We start from the raw sequence: 24,314 nt of genomic DNA on the forward strand, positions 1-24,314 counted from the left end.
AGCATGCTAAGAAATTTTTATCCGCTGGAAACTGTCCGATCCATGGGACAATTGTCCGCTGGAAATGGTCCGGCAGACCAGTTTCAGCGGATCAATCCGGTCGTGTGTACGGGGCCTTAGGGAAAATACAGCAATTTTCATCCTGATGTATGAATATCTAATACAGAATATTGACAGTAATATGACATACTAATCCTAAAATGAACTCACGTTGTAGAAATATAAAGTCATAATACCTACAGTATAGCAAATCACTTATGGCTGATGTCTGCTGTCTCCTGGGCAGTTTGGGGGGAAGGGTACCCTGCGGTCCCCTGCATACCCACACGGGACATCTGGCAAGTACCATGCAGTCACAAAGAAGAGATGTCTAAAGTAGGGATTATAAAGGTACTAATGAGTGATATATAACCCCCCCCCCCAAAAAAAAAAAAAAGAATATGAGAACATGTTTAATCCAAAACATTTTGCCAATTGCAAAACCTTGGGGTAGTATTTTTTATCTGTGAGTGTGGGTGCTTTTATGTTGGTAAGACTAAGCTAGAATTCTGAAGGCGGATTTACCAACAAGCATGTGTAAAAGTGACCCTAAACTTCTAGTGGGAACTTGCACATGGTGGTTCTTTTCCAGAAGTTCACTTGGATCGGATCCCAACCCAGCCCCAGGGGAGGTGACTTAAATAAGTTCCTCCTACAATGGGAGCTGAGGTGGATCTATGACCTGACTGCTATTATCTTTCTGGGCCTTAATGAGGTATTCAACTTCAAACCATTCCTTAAAAGAGAAGTAAATTATTTTTTTTACCTGATTCATACTTACCTAGGTATGTGCAGCATCAGTCCCATGCTGCATCAGTCACCGTCGCCTCTACACTGAGAACCAAGCGATCAAACACTGCCAATCGCTGGGTTTTCAGAGCTTCATGAGCAGAGAGCTGCAGACTGTCAGTCACAGCTCTCTGCTCTGTCACCTTGTCGATCACTGGAGCACAGAGCTGTGGAGGGGGCAGAATGACCGGCTCATGCTTTTAGCAGACTTCAGCCCGCTCTCTGCTGAAAATGGGTCACAGGCAGGCCCGGACTGGGACAAAAAATAGGCCCGGGCATTTTAGACTGAGCAGCCCGGGGGGGGGGGGGGGGCACGCGGCGGGGGTTAATGATGGGATGCCCGCACAGAGAGAGAGACTGCTCCACATTTGTGGCACAGAGAGAGAAATCACTCCACATTGCTGGAACAGAGAGAAATCGTTGGACATTTCCCATTGTTGTACTGAAGTCAGTTGATAGATCGGAGTCTGCACATTGATAGATTGAAATTTCTGCTGAACTGGCAGATTTTCAATCTATTTATGATGGCCTAAGTCCACCCGTCTCTGAGTTTAATAATATCCTCAAATCTTCTGAAAGGGGTTCTCAACTTAGGTTTAGAAATTCACTTTGAACTCCACCTTATTTCCAGAACTATCATTATGTATTAGATGTGCAAAGAATAAGGTGAGAGAACATCTAATACCTATAAAGAGTAATGAAAATAAGGTGGAGTACAAAGTGAAATATCTGGAGGGACTGGCTGAGGTTAAAACAGGCAGGGAGGAAATTAGGCATCACCTCCTTACTGTCTGTCAAATGCCTCTGAAAAGTGACATGAGAATTGATAACATTTCAGTGGAGTATCTGTGAGTGCAAGCCTTTTGGCTCACACTGGTGCTCAACATTTTTTTGGGGGGAAACAATCAAACTGAACAAAAACATCAAATGCAGCCACTGTGTCCCATTATATGCAGCCACTGTGCCCCATCAAATGCAGCCACTGTGCCCCATCAAATGCAGCCACTGTGCCCCATTATATGCAGCCACTGTGCCCCATTAAATGCAGCCACTGTGCCCATCAAATGCAGCCACTGTGCCCCATCAAATGCAGCCACAGTGCCCCATTATATGCAGCCACTGTGCCCCATTAAATGCAGCCACTGTGCCCATCAAATGCAGCCACTTTGTCCCATCAAATGCAGCTGTTGTGCCCCATCAAATGCAGCCACTGTGCCCCATCAAATGCAGCCACTGTGCTACATCAAATGCAGCCATTGTGTCACATCAAATGCAGCCACTGTGCCCCATCAAATGCAGCCACTTTGTCCCATCAAATGCAGCCACTGTGCCCCATCAAATGCAGCCACTGTGCCCCATCAAATGCAGTCACTTTGTCCCATCAAATGCAGCCACTGTGCCCCATCAAATGCAGCCATTTTGCCCCATCAAATGCAGCCATTTTGTCCCATCAAATGCAGCCACTGTGCCCCATCAAATGCAGCCACTGTGCCCCATCAAATGCAGCCACTGTGCCCCATCAAATGCAGCCACTGTGCCCCATCAAATGCAGCCACTTTGTCCCATCAAATGCAGCCACTGTGACACACCCTCCACCCACTCGCTGTCTGACCGACACTTACCCCATCTTAGTGGCCGGTCAGGCATGAATCTATCCATTTTACATATGGGGGTGGCATAATGGAGGGGGCAGTGCCTGTGTGCCCTTAATGGACAGGCCGCCACTGTGGCGGTTTTCCATAGCCCCAGTCAATTAGAAATTGTGCGTTTTTGCTGCATTTTTTGGAATTGCACCACAGATGCGGCATGCAGGACTTTTTGTGCACTTTCAGGACATGCAGCAAAAATGTACAACCTAATAGAAGTCTATGGGACTGGAGGGTAACATGCCAGAACTGCAGCTAAACTGCAGCTTGCCAGTGTGAACCCACATCATAACATCTAGGAGGGCAAGAAACTGTCACAGGCTGCTGTAATATAACACTTAATATGCAGAGAGGGGGACGTGGCCAGTGGACAATCCACAACTTGTGGCAGGTGACGTGGCCAGGTGATTTGGCAAGTGGATAATCCACTTGTGGCAGGTGACGTGACAAGTGGACAATCCACAACTTGTGGCAGGTGTCGTGGTCAGGTGACGTGGCAAGTGGACAATCCACAACTTGTGGCAGGTGAGATGGCCAGTTGACGTGGCAGATGACGTGGCAAGTGGACAATACACAACTTGTGGCAATTGACGTGGCCAGTTGACGTGGCAGGTGACGTGGCCAGTGGACAATCCACAACTTGTGGCAGGTGACGTGGCAGGTGATGTGGCCAGGTGACGTGGCAGGTGACGTGGCCAGGTGACGTGGCAAGTGGACAATCCACAACTTGTGGCAGGTAACGTGGCCAGGTGACATGGCAGGTGACGTGGCCAGGTGACGTGGCCAGTGGACAATCCACAACTTGTGGCAGGTGACGTGGCCAGGTGATGTGGCAGGTGACATGGCCAGGTGACGTGGCAGGTGACGTGGCCAGGTGACATGGCAAGTGGGCAATCCACAACTTGTGGCAGGTGACGTGGCCAGGTGACGTGGCCAGTGGACAATCCACAACTTGTGGCAGGTGGCGTGGTCAGGTGACATGGCAGATGACGTGGCAAGTGGACAATACACAACTTGAGGCAGGTGACGTTTCAAGTGGACAATCCACAACTTGTGGCAGGTGACGTGGCCAGTTGACGTGGCAGGTGACGTGGCCACTGGACATTCCACAACTTGTGGCAGGTGATGTGGCAGGTGACGTGGCCAGGTGACGTGGCAGGTGACGTGGCCAGGTGACATGGCAAGTGGACAATCCACAACTTGTGGCAGGTGACATGGCCAGTTGACGTGGCAGATGACGTGGCAAGTGGACAATACACAACTTGTGGCAATTGACGTGGCCAGTTGACATGGCAGGTGACGTGGCCAGTGGACAATCCACAACTTGTGGCAGGTGACGTGGCAGGTGATGTGGCCAGGTGACGTGGCAGGTGACGTGGCCAGGTGACGTGGCAAGTGGACAATCCACAACTTGTGGCAGGTAACATGGCCAGGTGACATGGCAGGTGACATGACCAGGTGACGTGGCCAGTGGACAATCCACAACTTGTGGCAGGTGACGTGGCCAGGTGATGTGGCAGGTGACGTGGCCAGGTGATGTGGCAGGTGACGTGGCAGGTGACGTGGCCAGGTGACATGGCAAGTGGACAATCCACAACTTGTGGCAGGTGACGTGGCCAGGTGACGTGGCCAGTGGACAATCCACAACTTGTGGCAGGTGGCGTGGTCAGGTGACATGGCAGATGACGTGGCAAGTGGACAATACACAACTTGAGGCAGGTGACGTTTCAAGTGGACAATCCACAACTTGTGGCAGGTGACGTGGCCAGTTGACGTGGCAGGTGACGTGGCCAGTGGACAATCCACAACTTGTGGCAGGTGACGTGGCCAGGTGATGTGGCAGGTGACGTGGCCAGGTGACGTGGCAGGTGACGTGGCCAGGTGACGTGGCAGGTGGACAATCCACAACTTGTGGCAGGTGACGTGGCCAGGTGATGTGGCCAGTGGACAACCCACAACTTGTGGCAGGTGGCGTGGCCAGGTGACATGGCAGATGACATGGCAAGTGGAAAATACACAACTTGAAGCAGGTGACGTGGCAAGTGGAAAATCCACAACTTGTGGTAGGTGACGTGGCCAGGTGATGTGGCAGGTGACGTGGCCAGGTCACGTGGCCAGTGGACAATCCACAACTTGTGGCAATTGACGTGGCCAGTTGACGTGGCAGGTGACGTGGCCAGTGGACAATCCACAACTTGTGCCAGGTGACGTGGCCAGGTGACGCGGCAGGTGATGTGGCCAGGTGACGTGGCAGGTGATGTGGCCAGGTGACATGGCAAGTGGACAATCCACAACTTGTGGCAGGTAACGTGGCCAGGTGACATGGCAGGTGACGTGGCCAGGTGACGTGGCCAGTGGACAATCCACAACTTGTGGCAGGTGACGTGGCAAGTGGACAATCCACAACTTGTGGCAGGTGACGTGGCCAGGTGACGTGGCCAGTGGACAATCCACAACTTGTGGCAGGTGACGTGGCCAGTTGACGTGGCAGGTGACGTGGCAGGTGACGTGGCCAGGTGACATGGAAGGTGACGTGGCCAGGTGACATGGCAAGTGGACAATCCACAACTTGTGGCAGGTGTCGTGGTCAGGTGACATGGCAAGTGGACAATCCACAACTTGTGGCAGGTGACGTGGCCAGTTGACGTGGCAGGTGACGTGGCCAGGTGACGTGGCAGGTGACGTGGCCAGGTGACATGGCAGGTGACGTGGCCAGGTGACATGGCAAGTGGACAATCCACAACTTGTGGCAGGTGACGTGGTCAGTGGACAATCCACAACTTGTAGCAGGTGGCGCACTCGGCCAGCTCAGTGGCCTTTTTGAAGGACATTAGAGCAGCCCAGGGGGCAAATGCATTCTTGCAACCCAGCCCAGTCTGCCCCAAGGGCCTTGGTACACCTCTGGGTAGAAGTGACATGCGGGCCGCCGAGGGCCGTTCGCGGGCCGCCGAGGGCCGTTCGCGGGCCGTGATCGGCCCGCGGGCCGCCAAGGGCCATTCGCGGGCCACTACCGGCCCGCGGGCCGCCGCGGCCCACCGGGCATATGCCCGGTATGCCCTATGGCCAGTCCGGGCCTGGTCACAGGAGTGCAAAACAAATTGCACTCCTGTGATCCATAGGAGAAGTACAGACAAACAAGCTTTGGCTATACGTTTCCTTAAAGGGTCACTAAAGGAAAAAATTTGTTTTGCTGAAATGACTGTTTATTGGGTATAGAGACATAAAAGTTAACTGATTCCTTTTAAAAATGATTAAAAATTTAATTTAATCTATCATATAATGTGCCTCTTTCGGTTTTAAAAGGTACATACATGAAGTTCCAGGTGAGAGGGGAGTCGGGAAGACACACAGAACAAAAACAAACAAATCCAGGGCAGTGTTTTGTTTTTAAAATGAATCTGATTGGTTCTGAGGAGTTTTAGACACACAGTAATGACAGCTTAGACCACCGTGAAAATCTCCCAGTATGATGGTTATAAGGAAACAGGGGCCAGATCCACAAAAGAGATACGACGGAGTAACTGCTGTTACTCCATCGTATCCCTTGTCCTAACTTTGGAACTGATCCACAGAAGCAGTTTTCCAAAGTTAGGCAGAAGATCCAGCATGTGTAATTGAATTACACTGCCGGATCTTAGGATGCAGTACCGCATCCGCCGCTGGGGGCATTTCGAGTCGAAATATGCATATTAGCACTTAGGGCGATCCACAAAGCTTTTCAGCTTCGTTTTTTCGCCGTAAGTTTTAGTTTGCAAGTGTAAAACTAGGGCTGGTTTTACAAAGTGGAAAGTTAGTCACACCATGTAAAAGCCCATTCAAGCGACGGCATTTGTTATGCATTCCCGAGGGAGAACTCCACGGCAATTTGTAAAATCAAAACCGGCATGGGTTCCCCCCCCAGGAGCATACCAGGCCATTAGGTCTGGTATGGGTTGTAAGGAGACCCCCCCTACGCCGAAAATTCGACGTAGGGGGTCCCCCTACAATCCATACCAGACCCGTATCCAAAGCACGCTACCCGGCCGGCCAGGAATGGGAGTGGGGACGAGCGAGCGCCCCCCCTCCTGAGCCGTGCCAGGCCGCATGCCCTCAACATGGGGGGGTTGGGTGCTCTGGGGCAGGGGGGCGCACTGCGGGCCCCCCCACCCCAGAGCACCCTGTCCCCATGTTGATGAGGACAGGACCTCTTCCCGACAACCCTTGCCGTTGGTTGTCGGGGTCTGCGGGCGGGGGCTTATCGGAATCTGGGAGTCCCCTCAAATAAGGGGGCCCCCAGATACCGGCCCCCCACCCTAAGTGAATGGATATGGGGTACATCGTACCCCTACCCATTCACCTGGAGGCAAAAAGTTAAAGTTATTAAACACACAACACAAGGGTTTTTAAAATAATTTATTAGTCTGCTCCGGAGGCCCCCCCTGTCTTCTTTATTAGCTCTAATACCATGGGGGGGCTTCTTCTTCCACTCTCCGGGGGTCTTCTCCGCTCTCCTGGGGGGGTTTCTTCTTCCGCTCTCCGGTGGGGGGTCTTCTCCGCTCTCCGGGGGTCTTCTCCGCTCTCCGGGGGTCTTCTTCTATCTTCGCCGCTCTCCGCTGTTGACTCGGCGCACCCCGGTTCTTCTGCAGCTGTCCGGTGCCTTCTTCTTCAGCGCTGGCTGCCTGCTATCTTCGTGTGTTAGCTCAATTACTAACAGGCAGCCAGCGCGGTCTTCTGTGACGTCATGTTCTTCTTCTCCCTTCTTCCGATGTTGACACGTCGCCTCTTCTCACTGCAATGATGGAAGCGCGCCTTGCATCCCATTTATATAGGCATCACCGTCCCATCATGCTCCGGTAGGTACCCACGTGTTGGGTGCCTACCCACGTGCACCCACCACGTGGGTACCTACCGGAGCATGATGGGACGGTAGGTACCTGGCCGGCCGGGTAGCGTGCTTTGGATACGGGTCTGGTATGGATTGTAGGGGGACCCCCTACGTCGAATTTTCGGCGTAGGGGGGGTCTCCTTACAACCCATACCAGACCTAAGGGCCTGGTATGCTCCTGGGGGGGGAACCCATGCCGGTTTTTTATTTGAAAATTGGCATGGAGTTCTCCCTCAGGAATGCATGCCGAGCGACGCTGTCAATTTTTTTTTTTTTCCCGACGCAACTTTTTTAAGCCGGCGCGATCCACAAAACTCGGCGTAACGTAACTTTGCGCATGCGCAGTACGGCCGGCGCGGGAGCGCGCCTCATTTAAATGGGACTCGCCCCATTTGAATAGGAACGCCTTGCGCCGGCCGGATTTAAGTTACACAGCCTGAAATTTCTAGGTAAGTGCTTTGTGGATCGGGCACTTAGGTAGAAATTTTAAGGCAGTGTAACTTAAATGGGATTTTTTAAGTTGCGCCAGGTTTTTGTGGATCTGGCCCCAGGCAACCAGGAAGTGTGGAGATCACAGCAGAATTACAGCTACTTCAAAGCAAAAATGAACAATGAGGACATGAAACTAGTACTGCAGTAAGGTAAAGGAAGCTATTTAGCTAAAAAAAAAAAATTCCTTTAGTGACCCTTTAAGGGTTTAACCTCAGGTTTTGAAATGGATATCTGATTTGCCCAAAATCTCTCACTTTACGCTGTGTATTAAATATTTGCTTTTAAGAATGTTGAAAATTACATCTTAATTTTTCTCTGCTTCCCACTCTTGCAATGTAAAAAATCACTGTATTCTTATGTATGGTATTAACATATTTGTTTTGTATATTTTGTAAAATGTTTGCATTTTGTATATCCTACAATGTTTGATTTTTTTGTTTCTTTTGCACATTTTGCAGGCTGTGGTCTGCTATTTCCCCACTGGGTGGTGCTGGTGGGGGCATCTGTTGTAATACAACCCACTACTTAGCATGCACAGGTTGACGCACATGCAGCTCTCCTTCCTGCCCACACCCTTCCTCCTGGGGTGATGTAGCCACACTGCGTGTTTCCAGTATATAACGTCATCCTGCCCTCATGAGGGACCTCTGAGCCGACGTATTGGGACGTCATATGTGTGTGGGCAGCCATCTGTCATCATATATCCAGGTGTCAAGGGCAACTTGCTGAGATGGGGGGTGGTGCCCACAAGTATTGATGTGTGGCAAGGGATAGATGCAGCCCTTTTTGCTGATCGTTTATGGGAGACACATTACACATATCTCTATTGCTGGTAAGCATTTGCATCCATCTACTTCCTTTGTATACCAAGATGGACTGCTTTGCACTATGGTCCAACTATGCCCCCTCCGCCCCATCTCTACTGCTTTATTACTCTTCTTGCCTGTTTTTTTTATGTCACTTTGGCGATATATTTATCCTCGTGTCTTGTTTTCTCTTTTCCCCTCTCCCCCCTTTTTTTCCCCTCCTCTGCCTTTTTTTGATGGGGGGGGGGGGTATATATTACTCATAAGTACCTTTATAAAATTGAGACAGTGTATTTAAATGTGTTATGCTCTATCTGTAAAGAGCAGTGCTGCTGATCTTCTAAATGGGGTGTCAGCAACCTGTCTTTTGCAATCTACCTGTCGATCATGAGCGGCTGATAGATAAATTGCATGTCCCCAACAGATCCACTGCGTACAGATGTCTGTACATCGCTGCTGCACTGGCTCAAGTGATTCACCCCTCACATCCATCCCGCCCACTTTGTACATCATATTTAGGCACTTAGAATAGATGTATGGCGAGGATTAGTGGGAAAGCAGCACTCCAGGTCAGGTAAATGAAAGTTATATTAAAGCCTTGTTTTTTTTGTTTACAAATAACCAACATGTTATACTTACCTGCTCTCTCCAGGGGTTTTGCACAGAGCTGCCCAGATCCTCTCTCCTCTGGTCCCTCTTCTGTGCTTCTGGCCCCTCTCTCCTGCCGAGTGCCCCCACAGCAAGCAGCTTGCTATGGGGGCACCTGAGCCGAGCCACTACTCTGTGTGTCCATTCAGACATGAAGCAGTGGTTAGGCCTCACCCTCTCTCTCTCTCTCTCTCTCTCTCTCTCACTGACTTTGATTGACTTTGGCACCATCTGCTGTGTCTCAGCCAATCAGGAGGGAGAGTCCCAGACACCTGAGTCTCTTGTACAACATCGCTGGATCAACATGGGGCTCAGGCAGGGCCATCTTTAATATGGTTTGGGCCCTGGGCAAATATTTTGTTTGGGCCCCCCTCCAGCTTATTTTGGGCCTGGCTGGTTCACATGTATGTTTTGGCGGTCCTCATTTGTGCAGGTACAGCAGCCCATTGATTTGAATGGGCTGCCATGCCTTTGTTTCCTGCAGAAAAAAGGTGCATTCAGCATTTTAAAAATACAGTTGCCTTGAAATCCATTCTGCTTTTGCACCATGCTACTTACCTGCAGTTCTTGCACACACAAACACACTGTGTTTTTAAAAGCGTGACCTAAACATCTTAAAATGCAGCAAGTTTGACAGTGCGGGAACTGCAGATAAGTCACAGCAGACAGCAGAATGGACAGACAGTGCTGTATTTCAGTGCTTGATGGGCATAGGCGTGCGGTGTGCGCAGCCTATTACATGAGGCATGCGCTTTTCTTTGCAGGAAACGCAGGCATGGCGGCCCATTCAAATGAATGGGCTGCTGTGCCTGCGCAAATGTGGGCCGCCAAAATACATACATGTGAACCAACCAGGCCCAAAATAAGCCCATAAAGCAGTTAAATACAGACAGTAATGCCATGTGCTCTGAGGCCTTACTCAGCCTGGACTGCAGGTCTGGTCTGTGATTTAAAGAGTTCCTCTATTTTACACATGGCATGGCATGGGGTCCCATGGTGCTAAAGCAGAATGGACAGACGGTGCTGTGACCCCCATGCCATGCCATGTGTAAAATAGAGGAACTTTTTAAAACACTGACCAGACCTGCAGTGAATCATAAAATATTATAAAGACTTTGGGCACACTCTACAGAAAACTTCTATTTACAATATAGATTAGCAAACAGTGACATACCTTGAGGAGCAGGACATGAAGAAGTCAGCCTCGGGAAGAGCAAACTGGGGATGTTATAAAATCACATTCTAATTCACTTTTATATACAAGCAGCACCCAGTGGCAGGAAGGGAGAAGTGCACTTCTAAAGGGAAGCCAGGGGTGCTGTACATTTTAAAACACTGGGAAGGGAAGCAGTACTGTCACTGGCTGCGTGCCGCTGATGATTTTCAGCCTGATTTGTGGGCAGCACAGGGGCTTAACGGGCGGCAGGGCCGCCATCAGGAATTGTGGGGCCACTTACACAGCTTCAGGCATTCCTGGAGCAGAGAACCGGGATGGGGGGGTGCTGCCGCCTGAAATTGAGAAGCAGGGAGGGGGGGCTGCCGCGAATTTAGAAGCGGGGGGCCCTTTAAAAAAAAAGAAATAAAGAAAGAAATAAAGAAAAATATATATAAAAAAAAGGGGTGTAGCCATCCGGGGCCCTGGGGACCTCTGGGCCCTTTAATAAAAAGAAAAAAATAAATAAAATATATATATAAAAAATATATTTTAAAAAGGTGGTTGCCATCTGGGGCCCTGGGGACCTCTGGGCCCTTTAATAATTTTTTTTTAATAAAAATATATTACAAAAAAAAGGGGGTTGCCATCCGGGACCTCTGAGCCCTTTAATAAAAAATAAAAAAAATATATATAAAAAATAAACATTTATAAAAAAAAGGGGGAGTTGCCATCCAGGGCCCTGGGGACCTCTGGGCCCTTTAATAAAAAATATATATATAAACAAAAATAAAAAAATAAACATTTATAAAAAAAAATAAAGGGTGTTTGCCACATGGGGCCCTGGGGACCTCTGAGCCCTTTAATAAAAAAAAAAAATATATATATATATATATATATATATATATAAAAAGAAATAAAACGAAAAAAAGAAATAAAATAATATATAAAAAAATGTTTTTTATAAAAAAAGGGGGTTGCCATCCGGGGCCCTGGGGACCTCTGGGTCCTTTAATAATAATAATAATAATAATAATAATAATAATAATAATAATAATAAAATTTATATTATATAATATATATATATATATATATATATATATATATATATATATATATATATATATATATATATATATATATATATATATATATATATATAATATATATATATATATATATATATATATATATAAAAATAAAATAAATAAAGAAATATATAAAAAAATATTTTTTTTATAAAAAAAAGGGGGGTTTTCATCCGGGGCCCTGGAGAACTACGGGCCCCTGGGGACCCCCAGACCTCTAAAAAAAAATTGGTCCTTTAATAAAAAATAAAATAAAAATATATTAACCTCTTGACCACGGGGCACTTAAACCCCCTTCCTAACCAGACCAATTTTCAGCTTTCGGTGCTCTCACAATTTGAATGACAATTACTCAGTCATACAACATTGTGCCCATCTGAAATTTTTGTCCTTTTCCCTCCACAAATAGAGCTTTCTTTTGGTGGTATTTGATCACCTCTGGGTTTTTTATTTTTTGCGCTATAAAAGAAAAAACACTGACAATTCTGTAAAAAATAAATAAAAAAATCTTGTTTCTGTCATATTAGCGGGTATTGCGGAGTATTGGGGGTATTGCGGAGTATTGGGGTTATTGCAGAGTATGGGGGGTTATTGCAGAGTATGGGGGGGTTATTGCAGAGTATGGGGGGGTTATTGCAGAGTATGGGGGGGGGTTATTGCAGCGTAGGGGGGGGTTATTGCAGCGTATGGGGGGGTTATTGCAGAGTATGGGGGGGTTATTGCAGAGTATGGGGGGGTTATTGCAGAGTATGGGGGGGTTATTGCAGAGTATGGGGGGTATGGGGGTATTGCAGAGTATGGGGGGTTATTGCAGAGTATTGATTTTATTGCAGAGTATTGCGCAGGGAAGGATGGCTGGATCTGTGACTGCATTTGTCACAGATCCAGCCACAGCAGCTGCTCCGCTCTCCCCCCTCTCCTCTCACACTGTACCGATCGGTACAGAGAGGAGAGGGAGGAACCGGCGTCATGACATGACGCCGGTTTGTTTACAAGTGATCGCTCCGTCATTTGACGGAGCGATCACGTGGTAAACCGCTGCTATCAGCGGCGATTTACCGCGATCTGTGATGCGCCGGGTCTTCTAGACCCGGCGCTCACAGATGATTCCGGGTGCTCGCCCCAGGGGGCGCGCGAGTGAAGGATTCTGGGAGGACGTCCCAGGGACGTCCTCCCAGAATAACTCCACAGCGCTGTAGATGTCTTTTGTCTATAGCGCTGTGGTAAAGAGGTTACATTTTTTTTATTTTTTTAAATAAATAAAAAAAGGGGGGTTGCCATCTGGGGCCCTGGGGGCCTCCGGGCCCCTGGGGACCCCTAAAAAAAATTGTCCCTTTAATAAAAAATAAAAATATATATAAACATTTTTTTTATTTAAAAATAAATAAAAAAAGGGGGGTTGACATCTGGGGCCCCCAAAAGGGGGTTGCTTTGGGCCCCCAACAGTGACAGGGCCCAGGGCACCTGCCCCATTTGCCCTGCGGTAAAGACGGCCCTGGGCTCAGGCAAGTTTTAGGGAGCTGAGGGGAGCTCCTGCACACGGAAGGTTTTTTATCTCAATGCATAGAATATATTAAGATAAAAAACTTTCTGCCTCTACATCCACTTTAACTACAAGGACCACTAAAGAAGGGAAAAAGAGCTGTTAAAGAAAAGATGTTATTATACAACACCAGCATATAAAACATGCAGTTTTAAGAGGGATGCTGGCAGCTGGACACAGGGGACATGTCAGAGTCATGCATGTTAGCAGCTGAACTTTACACTACTTACTCATTATTATTATTTAGGTACCTATATAGCGCTGTCAATTTACACAGCGCTTTACATATACATTGTACATTCACATCGGTCCCTACCCTCAAGGAGCTTACAATCTAATGTCCCTAACTCACATTCATATACTAGGGCCAATTTTAGACAGAAGCCAATTAACCAATCAGCATGTCTCATGATCTGTGAACTTTGCTGTACTTACTCATGACCTGTGAACTCTTCTTTAGAGCTCATTCAGATAGGTGCTGAGCCTCCTCCTCCATGCACAGCTGATTTTTGCTGCGTCCATATCCATCTCAGAGCTGCATGCAAGCAGTCTATAGAAGTGGATGCAGGCACAGCAGCTGCACAGAGACAGTTGCACTTCAAAACTTGACATTCGTGCAGGAGTGGGTGCACAGATCTGAACACAGACACACACAGTTAAAATCCATGGACCCACTCCTGAATGCATGTTAAATTGTGATATGCGACTGTGTCCGTGCAGCCGCTGCATCTGTATCTGCTTCTATAGGCTGCCTGCATGCAGCTCTGAGGTGGATGGGGATGCAGCAAAAAGTGATTGTGTATAAAGGACAGGACTTAGTGCTTATCTGGATGAGGCCTTAATTACTCCTGACCTATGAACTCTGAGTCAGTTACTCCGGACCTCTGAACTTTGTGTGACTCCTAACCATTACACTTTGCATTACATTTAAATCTGAACTATGCATTACTTACACATCACCCCTGCACTTTACTACCCATAGGCCCGTCTTTATTATTGATTGGATCCTGGGCAAATATTTTTGTGTTTCCGGGTGAGAGGTGAACGGGCGGCACGTTTCTCGGTACAGAAAGAAGTAAAACATCATTGAAAGTTCCACCGCTGAGTTCCAGGAATCTATGTTTGTTGAGACATCTCTCCCTTTGGTCCATTGACCATACAAGCTTGATTGACCTAGTGAGCGCATGCTTATCTAGGTTCAACCCTTTCGGTAAGCCTTATGACATATGGTGGTGGATCTTCTATCAAATTTTCTACTAGTCACGAATAGACTGCATTTATTTATTCACTATTTGGAACTTTGTCACTTGATTTTGAATTTAATCATCAATTTTTTTGAAGGACATTGGAATTTGAATTTTCTCCTCAAAAGACCATTACATTATATTTTGTTGCATTTGAATTATCTTTTCACAGTTCAGTTTGGTGCACATATGTGATGTTTTTGTTTTATATATTTTGTTTCAATTTAGATGTATTTATGTTATCAATCACTTGATAATACTTCATTTTAGCGCTGCACTTTTATTTTCAAAATCCATGTACCCATTCCTGAATGCATGTCAAATTGTGATATGCGACTGTTTCTGTGTAGCCGCTGCATCTGCATCTACTTCTATAGGCTGCCTGCATGCAGCTCTGAGGTGGATGGGGATGCAGAAAAAATGATTGTGTATGGAGGACAGGACTTAGGCCCCATGCACATGGGACGCCGGTGCAAACTCTGCTGAACACACGTTTTTAAAGTGGAGGTTCACCCTCCAAAAAAATTCTGACATCGCACGGAGTCGCGCCATCCTACCGACAGAATGCCGGTGTTTTTTTTTTTCTCAGCACATACCTCTTAATCCCGATTTTCACCTCACGGCAATCCCGCGGGAGTGGGCGTTCCCAAGCACTGCCTGTGATTGACAGGCTTCCGAACGGCGCATACTGCGCATCACAAGTTGGCAAAAAAAAACGAACGTCGGTGCGGCGCTATACGGCCCCTGCGCACCGACGTTTGGGTTCTGTCGGCAACCTGTGACGTGCAGTATGCGCCGTTCGGAAGCCTGTCAATCACAGGAAGTGCTTGGGAACGCCCACTCCCGCGGGATTGCCGTGAGGTGAAAATCGGGATTAAGAGGTATGTGCTAAGAAAAAAAAAAAACTGGCATTCTGTCGGTAGGATGGCGCGACTCCGTGTGATGTCAGAATTTTTTTTAAAGGGTGAACCTCCACTTTAAAGGCCAAAACCGGCATTTAGAAACGCCCGTTTCCCACGATTTTTGCAGCATTTTACCTCGTTTGCGTTTATAAGCGTTTAGTTAAGAAACATCATAAGACCCTCCCTAAGTTCAAAAACCATTTCAGACATTTTTTGAGACCAGAGTGAGTAGCAGCTGAGAGAGCAGCAGTGTACTTATATTTAGCGTGTCACTTGCCACATCACCTGCCACAAGCTGCGGATTGTCCACTTGCCACTTCACCTGCCACAAGTTGTGAATTGCCCACTTGTCATGTCACCTGGCCACATCACCTGCCACAAGTTGTGAATTGTCCACTTGCCACATCACCTGCCTCGTCAGCTGGCCACACCACCTGCCACAAGTTGTGGATTGTCCACTTGCCACGTCACCTGGCCACATCACCTGCCACGTCACCTAGCCACGTCACCTGCCATGTCACCTGGCCACGTCACCTGCCACAAGTTGTGTATTGTCCACTGGCCACATCACCTGGCCACGTTACCTGCCACGTCAACTGGCCACATCACCTGCCACAAGTTGTGGATTTCCACTTGCCACATCACCTGACCACATCACCTGCCACAAGTTGTGGATGTCCACTTGCCACGTTACCTGGCCATGTCACCTGGCCATGTCACCTGCCACAAATTGTGGATTGTCCACTTGCCAAATCACCTGGCCACGTCACCTGCCATGTCACCTGCCACAAGTTGTGGATTGTCCACTTGCAACGTCACCTGGCCACATCACCTGCCACGTCACCTGCCACGTCACCTGCTACAAGTTGTGGATTTCCACTTGCTACGTCATCTGGCCACGTCACTTGCCACGTCAACTGGCCACGTCACCTGCCACATGTTGTGGATTTCCACTTGCCACGTCACCTGACCATGTCACCTGACACAAGTTGTGGATTTTACACTTTCCACATCGCCTGTCCATGTCACCTGGTCACGTCACCTGCCACAAGTTGTGGATTTTCCACTGGCCATGTCACCTGCCACATCACCTTGTCACGTCACCTTCCACAAGCTGTGGATTGTCCACTGGCCACATCACCTGGCCATGTCACCTGCCACGTCATCTGGCCACATCATCTGCCACAATTGTGGATTTAGGAAAAAAGAAAAAGAAACTGTGCTAAGAATGTGAAAAAAATCCCACAGTGAATGGGTGGAAGCAATGGTAGTGAAACAGCTGCAAAACCTGCTGCAAAACAAAACAGTGAACAAATATGAAAAATTATAGGTTGTGCTAACTACATAAAGGTAGCACAAAAAGTGCATGAACCCAAAGTGACAAATAATCAATTATGAGTAAATTAATAACCCAGTAAATATATGAGATATGATAAAAAATAAAATAGATGAAAAATAGTTTTAAATAAAAGGGAAAAATGTAATTCACCTATTACCTATTACCACATAAACTCTTTATGCTCATTATTACGATAAGGATGTGAGAGTTCTGGGAGACCAGCAGGAGTTTTTTTTGTTTATTTTCCATTTCACAATACTTGTTTTGATATCTTCTTCTATGGACTAACTCCAAGGCTACCATCATTGGAACATCTGGTCTTTGAGATAGTCATCCTTGTTACATAAGCACATTTAGGTGGACTTTATTTGCACTTGAGTGATTGTATTACACATGCACTTTGATGAAATATTGCTTATCCACATATTTATTTATTTATTTATGGTTTTGTGTGACATTTGCATCACTTATATATACCTTTAGTGTATATTCCTATTTAAGTTTCCAGTTTCACACTATTTTCATATAATGCTTGTATGCTCATATCTTTCTTGTTATTATTATTATTTTTATTGAGCGCGATATCACTTCCTTTATCATTTTTACTATTTGTGTACAATGAACACTTTATAGATATTGCTGCTCTGTTATTTTCACCTAGTATACCAGTCACTATCTACTCACAGTAGCGCGAGAGATCACCACACATTTTGTATTTGTTATTGCTACTGAAATTTTTTGGTTCATGTGGTAATAGGTGGAATTAATTTTTCACTTTTATTTAAAACTATTTTTCATCTATTTTATTTTTTATCATATCTCATATATTTAATGGGTTATTAATTTACTCATAATTGATTATTTGTCACTTTGGGTTCATGCACTTTTATGTAGTTAGCACAACCTATAATTTTCCACAATTGTGGATTGTCCACTTGCCATGTCACCTGACCATGTCACCTGGCCACATCACCTGCCACAAGTTGTGGATTGTCCACTTGCCACGTCACCTAGCCACATCACCTGCCACAAGTTGTGGCGTGTCCACTTGCCACGACACCTGCCACAAGTTGTGGATTGTCCACTTGCCACAAGTTGTGAATTGTCCACTTGTCACGTCACCTGCCACAAGTTGTGGATTGTCCACAATGAAATGCAAGCAATTACAGTTTGTTTTTATATTTTTTTAATGGTTTTTCATCATTTACCATCATTTTTGAGATTTCTAATGTAAAAAAAGGTCACATTTAAAAATGCTTATAAACTAAATTGCGGCAAATAGGAAATGCGCAATAGGAAAGGCTTCACTGGCCATTTCCCATAGTCAGGATGGAGGCGCCAGGTCCGAGCGTTCGCCGTCGGGAGCCCACCATGACTGGCACCTAGGACCAGTAAGTGTCCATATTAAAAGTCAGCAGCTACACTGTTTGTATAGGAAGAAAACAAAGCTGCGCCACATTAAACTAAAATAAACAGTATTAAAGTGAATTAATCAGTCCATAGATAAATAACTTCAGCATAAAACGGTCGGTATGGATCCTCTAGTACAGTGGTTCTCAACCTGGGGGATCGGGACCCCCTGGGGGGTCAAATGATGATTTGCCAGGGGTCACCAAATCCTGGGCTGTTCCTGAAGCCCGCACCCCTCTCCCAGCCTTCTTGCGTCTGCCCAGTTCCTGGAGCCCACGGCTGCCCACTCAGACTAGAGGTCCACTGACTGGTGAGAATTGTGAGGTGGGAGGGGCTGGAGGAGACCCCATCTCCTGATTTCTGCATAGGTGTCACTGCTACGAGAAACCACAAAGTTGGAGACAGTGGGTAACACTACCTGTGATTCTAGTTGCCATTAAAAGGCCCCACTACAGTTCTCGGATCAGCAGATGACCATGTTTAAGACCACCTAAGGGTGATCCAAACAACCCCCAAGCATTGCCACTCAATCCATCCCCCACCCCCACACACCAAGGAGTAAGAGAAGGAATAAAAATAGAGAATACATGGAAGGGAGAGGAAAAGAGGGGGAGGAAGAAAGAAAAAGGGAGAGAAAGAATAAGAGTGAAAAAAAAAAAGATGGCTAGAGAGAGATGGGGGAAAGACAAGAAATTTGGATAGCGAGAGATAAAAGGCAAAGAAGAACAAGGAGATAAAGTGGTGCATCCTAAAATGTACCATATGAGGTTTTAATAGTGTACATGTGGAGGGGCTCAGGACCGCTACATTTCCATGGGTTAGGGGCGCAAATTACTTGTCTTGCCTTGGGTGCTGACAACCCACGCTACGGAAATAATTTTACTGTTAGGGGTCCCTACAACTTGGGTAATTTTATCAAGGGGTCACGGCACTAAAAGGTTGAGAACCACTGCTCTAGTAGATACACTCATGCAGATAACCCATGAAAAGCCACACCACCAAAGTGACAGATAAAAATATATCTGAAGTGATCCCTTCACCAATAAATGAGGCCGCTTACCAGAGGGCAAGCAAACTGTGCGTTTGGCTATAACCCAGCCACGGCCTTTGATTCACAGTATCCCGGGGGAGAAGCAGCTCTCAGGAACTCGGTATGCAACACTCTCCAAATTGCCCAGTAATAAAATGAGAAAAGAGGTGCACCATAGCGTAATTCCGTTACATAAAATACATTTATTAAAAGTACGAGGGAAATGTACTCACAAACATAGCAGTACAATCAGCGTGTAAAATCAGAGAAATGCCGGCCGGCAAGTACAAGGAGCCCTTCCTCCTTAACGTGGTGACGTCACTGCGCGTCACCACGTTAAAGAGGAAGGGCTCCTTGTGATCCTGTGAATCAAAGGCCGTGGCTGGGTTATAGCCAAATGCACAGTTTGCTTGCCCTCTGGTAAGCGGCCTCATTTATTGGTGAAGGGATCACTTCAGATATATTTTTATCTGTCACTTTGGTGGTGTGGCTTTTCATGGATTATCTGCATGAGTGTATCTACTAGAGGATCCATACCGACCGTTTTATGCTGAAGTTATTTATCTATGGACTGATTAATTCACTTTTATACTGTTTATTTTAGTTTAATGTGGCGCAGCTTTGTTTTCTTCCTTTGCTTTGTTTGTGTATCGCACACTTGCTGCAGCCTCTAGTTTTTAGTCTGTAATTGTAGGATTAGCGCAGATTTTTGTTTTTCCTTTGTATTACACTGTTTGTATACCCTGCTGACTTTGCAAAAAAAAATTGCAGGTGGAATCCCGCTTTAAAATATCACACATTAATTGCTATTTGATATCTCCTTTTACATTAATTGTGTGGACTGTTTCCATCTTTAATAGGACATATTGCAACTGAAATAAACTTTGTGTTGTACTGTGCAATAGCTTCTATGCTTGCTTCTTTGCTATAATGTCAAGATTATGAAAAAAAAAACAAATCATGAACATGTACAGTACATGTTTTTGCAATGTTTTGATTCGTTTTTCCTCTATTTAAGCCCATTTAATTTTAAATTGTATCCCTGTACTGGCCATGATGATGACACAGGGCAAACGTGTTTTATACTGGCTTCCCTTTTTTGCTTTACTATCACAGTTCACAACATAATGTTAATACTTCAACAAAATGAATGTCTTTATTGCTTGTGTACTGTTTGTTTTTACTGTTTTATCACTACTATGCATTATAAAGTGAAATTATTTCATTGGATCAAACTGACAAACTAGACACCTATGAAAAGAAAGAAGAATGCACATTCTAACATAATATAAAATCAACAGTAGGTCAAGGTGACTTTTGATACAGTGAAGATAAACTGTGTGGGAGGTAAGCACTGTCCAGTATTGGTAACAACTTTCTTCACACAATTGAATCTCTCAGCATGTGGGATGATGTTGTAAAGGCTTTCTATGTTGAAATTTGCTGGATTAAGGTCAGTTGAAACTTAAGGGAGAGAAAAACAGAATATCAATAGCTAAAATGTTATTTCTAACATGAGACAGTCTCTAATTTATGAACCAAAACCCAAAACATTTTTTTGACAGAAGGACTTTCTTATTCTTTGTAAATACTGCAAATATTTACAAGTACATATAAGTACATGTGCAAATCTTGACCCTGATATTTGATGTGTACGTTTTAGTTTTTCACATTAAAAAGCATCACATTGTCAGACTTATCATGTGCTATAATTTGATTAATCTACTTTAATAATGAGCGCATCTGGTATACACTGATATTTACACTTTAAAGATAGCGTGAAATGTCATTTGTGTTTTATTGCTGTAATATCTCTCCCATTTTGCTTTCTTGCTTGGCTGAACAGAAGTATCAGCCTTCTCATGTTTAAAATGTCATACAGATAAGAGGCTAACCTCTGCCTTGTGGTATAGCTAGAATAATGTTTCCTTGTTGATTCCTTTAATTCTCATTTGAGGATTTGTGCTTCTGCATGAGAAAGTTCAATCTTAATCTTGAGTGTTGATATCCTGCTCTTTATCTTCAAACTGTACATTGTAGATTTGACAGTAGCATTTGTGACTTAAAATGAACACAACTGTAATATTCATTTTCAAAGACTGTATGAAAAAAATTCAAAAAGTCAAATATCAAAAGCTTAAAGTTATCAAAAGCTAGTCATTTGAACTTAACCCAACAAATATTATTTATAGGGATCTATTTATCAAAGATTTATTTGTCATTTTGGCCAACATTTGCCCATGATTCATTCAAGTTTAATTTTGTAACATTTATCACAATGGACTTTGCCAGCCTTCAAAGGGTTTTCACTCAGCATTCGAAGGGTGAAAATAACATTCTGAAACATTCGCCCGCATTCATCTGCATCTGTTTTTATTTATTTTACTTATTTATTTAGAAGAAAGGTGCCTTATTGTTCTATGTATCATATTTATTACTTAGAGAATAGTGATATAATTGAAATGTGTTTGACATTTGCTTAGCACATCACGCTGTAATCAGTTGATTCTCTTATATCTTTTGTGTAGGTTGTCTATCTTTTGAGGTTCTTGACAAATGGCATACTTTCTTCCTTGAACCAATGCAATTTCTGCATTGCTGCTCCTGGTGGACAACAGAAGACTTCAGCTGATGGGCAGCTGGTGTGTTCCCTAAAACTAAGACAACTGTGCCACCTTTAGGGTTAAATTTATCCTCAGGGGGCCTGAGAATCCTGTAGGTTGGCTAAAAATAAGGAGTGTTTAACTCACTAGCAGACTCTCATGAGAGAGAGTGTCAGGCAGGGCCATCTTTAAGGCAGGGCAAAAGGGGAAGCTGCCTTGGGCACTGTCATTGTTGTGGGGCCCAAAGCTGCTGCATTATATTTGCCAACTATCCTGGTTTAAATTCCCTTGTCCCTTGAAGTTTTAGTCCTGTGCTGTGTCCCGATATCTGTATGAAGTGCTGCTACTAATGCTGCCCAGCTCTGCCCTATTGTTATGTACAGATAACTCACCTGCAGACCCTGTGTTTACCTGTAAATAACCTTTGATATGTAAATAAAGGTGGCATTTATATGTATATCATGCCCCTCTGAGGTAATATAAAACATCACCTATACTGAATGCTGCCCACTGGGGAGATAAGTGGGCATTATTGAAAGTCCTGCCTGCAACTGTGGTCATTCAGCCTAACATCAGCATGTGCTGCAAAGGTAAGCAAATTGGTGAGGGGAGGGTAGTGTGGGGTGTGTGGAGGTATGCAGAGAAGGAATTACAATTTGGGTGCAGAGGTAAGCAAGGGGTGGATGTATAGAGGTAAGTAAGGTGGGTACAAAGATGAGCAGAGGAAGCAGGTAGAGTTAAAGAGGGGGAGGGTTGGAATGGAGAGGGTGGGAGAGGTTTGGGGTGCAGAGGTTAGCAGGGGTTTTAGGATGCAAAGGTGTACTCACAGGGTGGATAAAGATGTAGGTCGCACATTAATTTCAATGGGTTGCTTTATGTGCTAGAAATGCGTAAGAAAGTCCCTAACCCTTTTTCAAACTCACACGGTGCCACAGCACATGTCAGCAGATGCCTGAGGGTGTCATTAACAATTGATGGCACTGCTGTGTATCTGCTAAAGGGCAGCACGTTTCTGTGGTGTCAGAAAAGCGACTTTGCATGCATTCCGGACACACACAAATGTGAACCCAGGCTAAATGTCTCAGTTACAATGGTGAACAGTGTAAATCTTCTCATTACATTTGGACTTGGTGTAGAATCCTTTCATTCACACTAGTGGCCAGTGTGAATGTTCCCCTTATATTGGTGATCAGTGTAAATCCCTCCTTACATTGGTGGTTACTGTGAATGCTGTGGTTAGTGTAAACCCCTATTACATTAGTGGTCAGTGTAAACCCATATTACATTAGTGGTAAGTGTAAACCCCTATTACATTGGTGGCCAGTGTTGAAACTCCTCTTTATATTGGTATTCTGTAAAAAAAAAAATCAACATTGCATTGATCACACCCTCCCCTGCCTCCAGCACTGCCACTGATCCCAGGAGTTCTAGGACCCCTAGGAGTTTTTTTGTATATTGATGTGTATGCTCACCACCCCAGTCCATGGTGTACAAGCAGTGAGGAGATGATGTGCAACCAATCAATGAGCAGTAATGATGTACAGTAATCTCTACCAACAAACCAATAAGCAGAAATCATGTGCTGTAACCTTTAGCAACTAATAAGTGAGCCATAATGTGTGCTGTAGCCTCTAGAAACCAGTCTGTAAGCAGTAATTATATGCTGTGACCTCTGGCAACCAATCGCAGTCGCTGCTTGATCTGATTCAGTGAACAGATTTTGAGTCTTGCTGCTATTTATTGTCTGTCTCAGAGCAAGTAGAAAGCAAAAGAAAATGTTTGCACCGGGGGGCAATCAATATTAATCAACATTTTTCCTCAGAACAACTTCTTTAGACTTCTAACATGTACAGTCCGCAATTTTTTTTTTTTTTTACGCTGTACATACCTTATAATCTATCTTTTCATTCCGTCTTCTGGGTACTTCTCCCCACGGGTGTAGGCGTTTCCAAGCTGAGGAGGCATGTCATCTGGGAGGTCGCCCAGATGATTGACGTCTTTTCAGCAAAAGCTCCCCCCGGCCGATAAGTCCCCGCCCCCCGTATTACGTTGGTGCGTCCGAGTCACGGCGTTTCCGAAAGAAGCTGAACATGCAGATCTGCTAGTCGGCTCTATATGGCGCAGGAAGTACCCGGAAGCTGGAATGAAAAGATAGATTATAAGGTATGTACAGCGTAAAAAAAAAAAAAATGCAGACTGTACATGTTAGAAGTCCAAAGAAGTTGTTCTGAGAAAAATTTTATTTGGGTGAACCTCCGCTTTAAAGACGACCGTGGTGTCAGATTGAGCATTATCTGTACTATAAAAAGATCTAGGGACCTATAGTTAAGTGCACACAGAAAGACCAATTTGAAATGCGCTTTGAAGTTAGAAAAAAAAAAAATGAATAAGGTGGCCGGTATATTCTTGGATCACATGTACTGTCAAGACATTAATATTAAACTAATAATGTACTATATCAATAACAAACCATTGATTATGACAAAAAGAAGAGCACCGAATCTATAAAAACCTTAATGCCATAGCCACTTCTTAGGTATGTGAAAGAAGGACAATGATGGTAATTCATTATGAGGAAGTCAACTATGAGGTGCATGCTTGCTTTGCAAATATACAGTCCTGATCAAAAGTTTAAGACCACTTGAAAAATGGCAAAAAATCATATTTTACATTGTTGGATCTTAACAAGGTTCCAAGTAGCGCTTCAACATGCAACAA

This window comes from Rana temporaria, chromosome 4, assembly GCF_905171775.1.
Source record: "Rana temporaria chromosome 4, aRanTem1.1, whole genome shotgun sequence".
In the NCBI taxonomy this organism is placed as follows: Eukaryota; Metazoa; Chordata; class Amphibia; order Anura; family Ranidae; genus Rana; species Rana temporaria.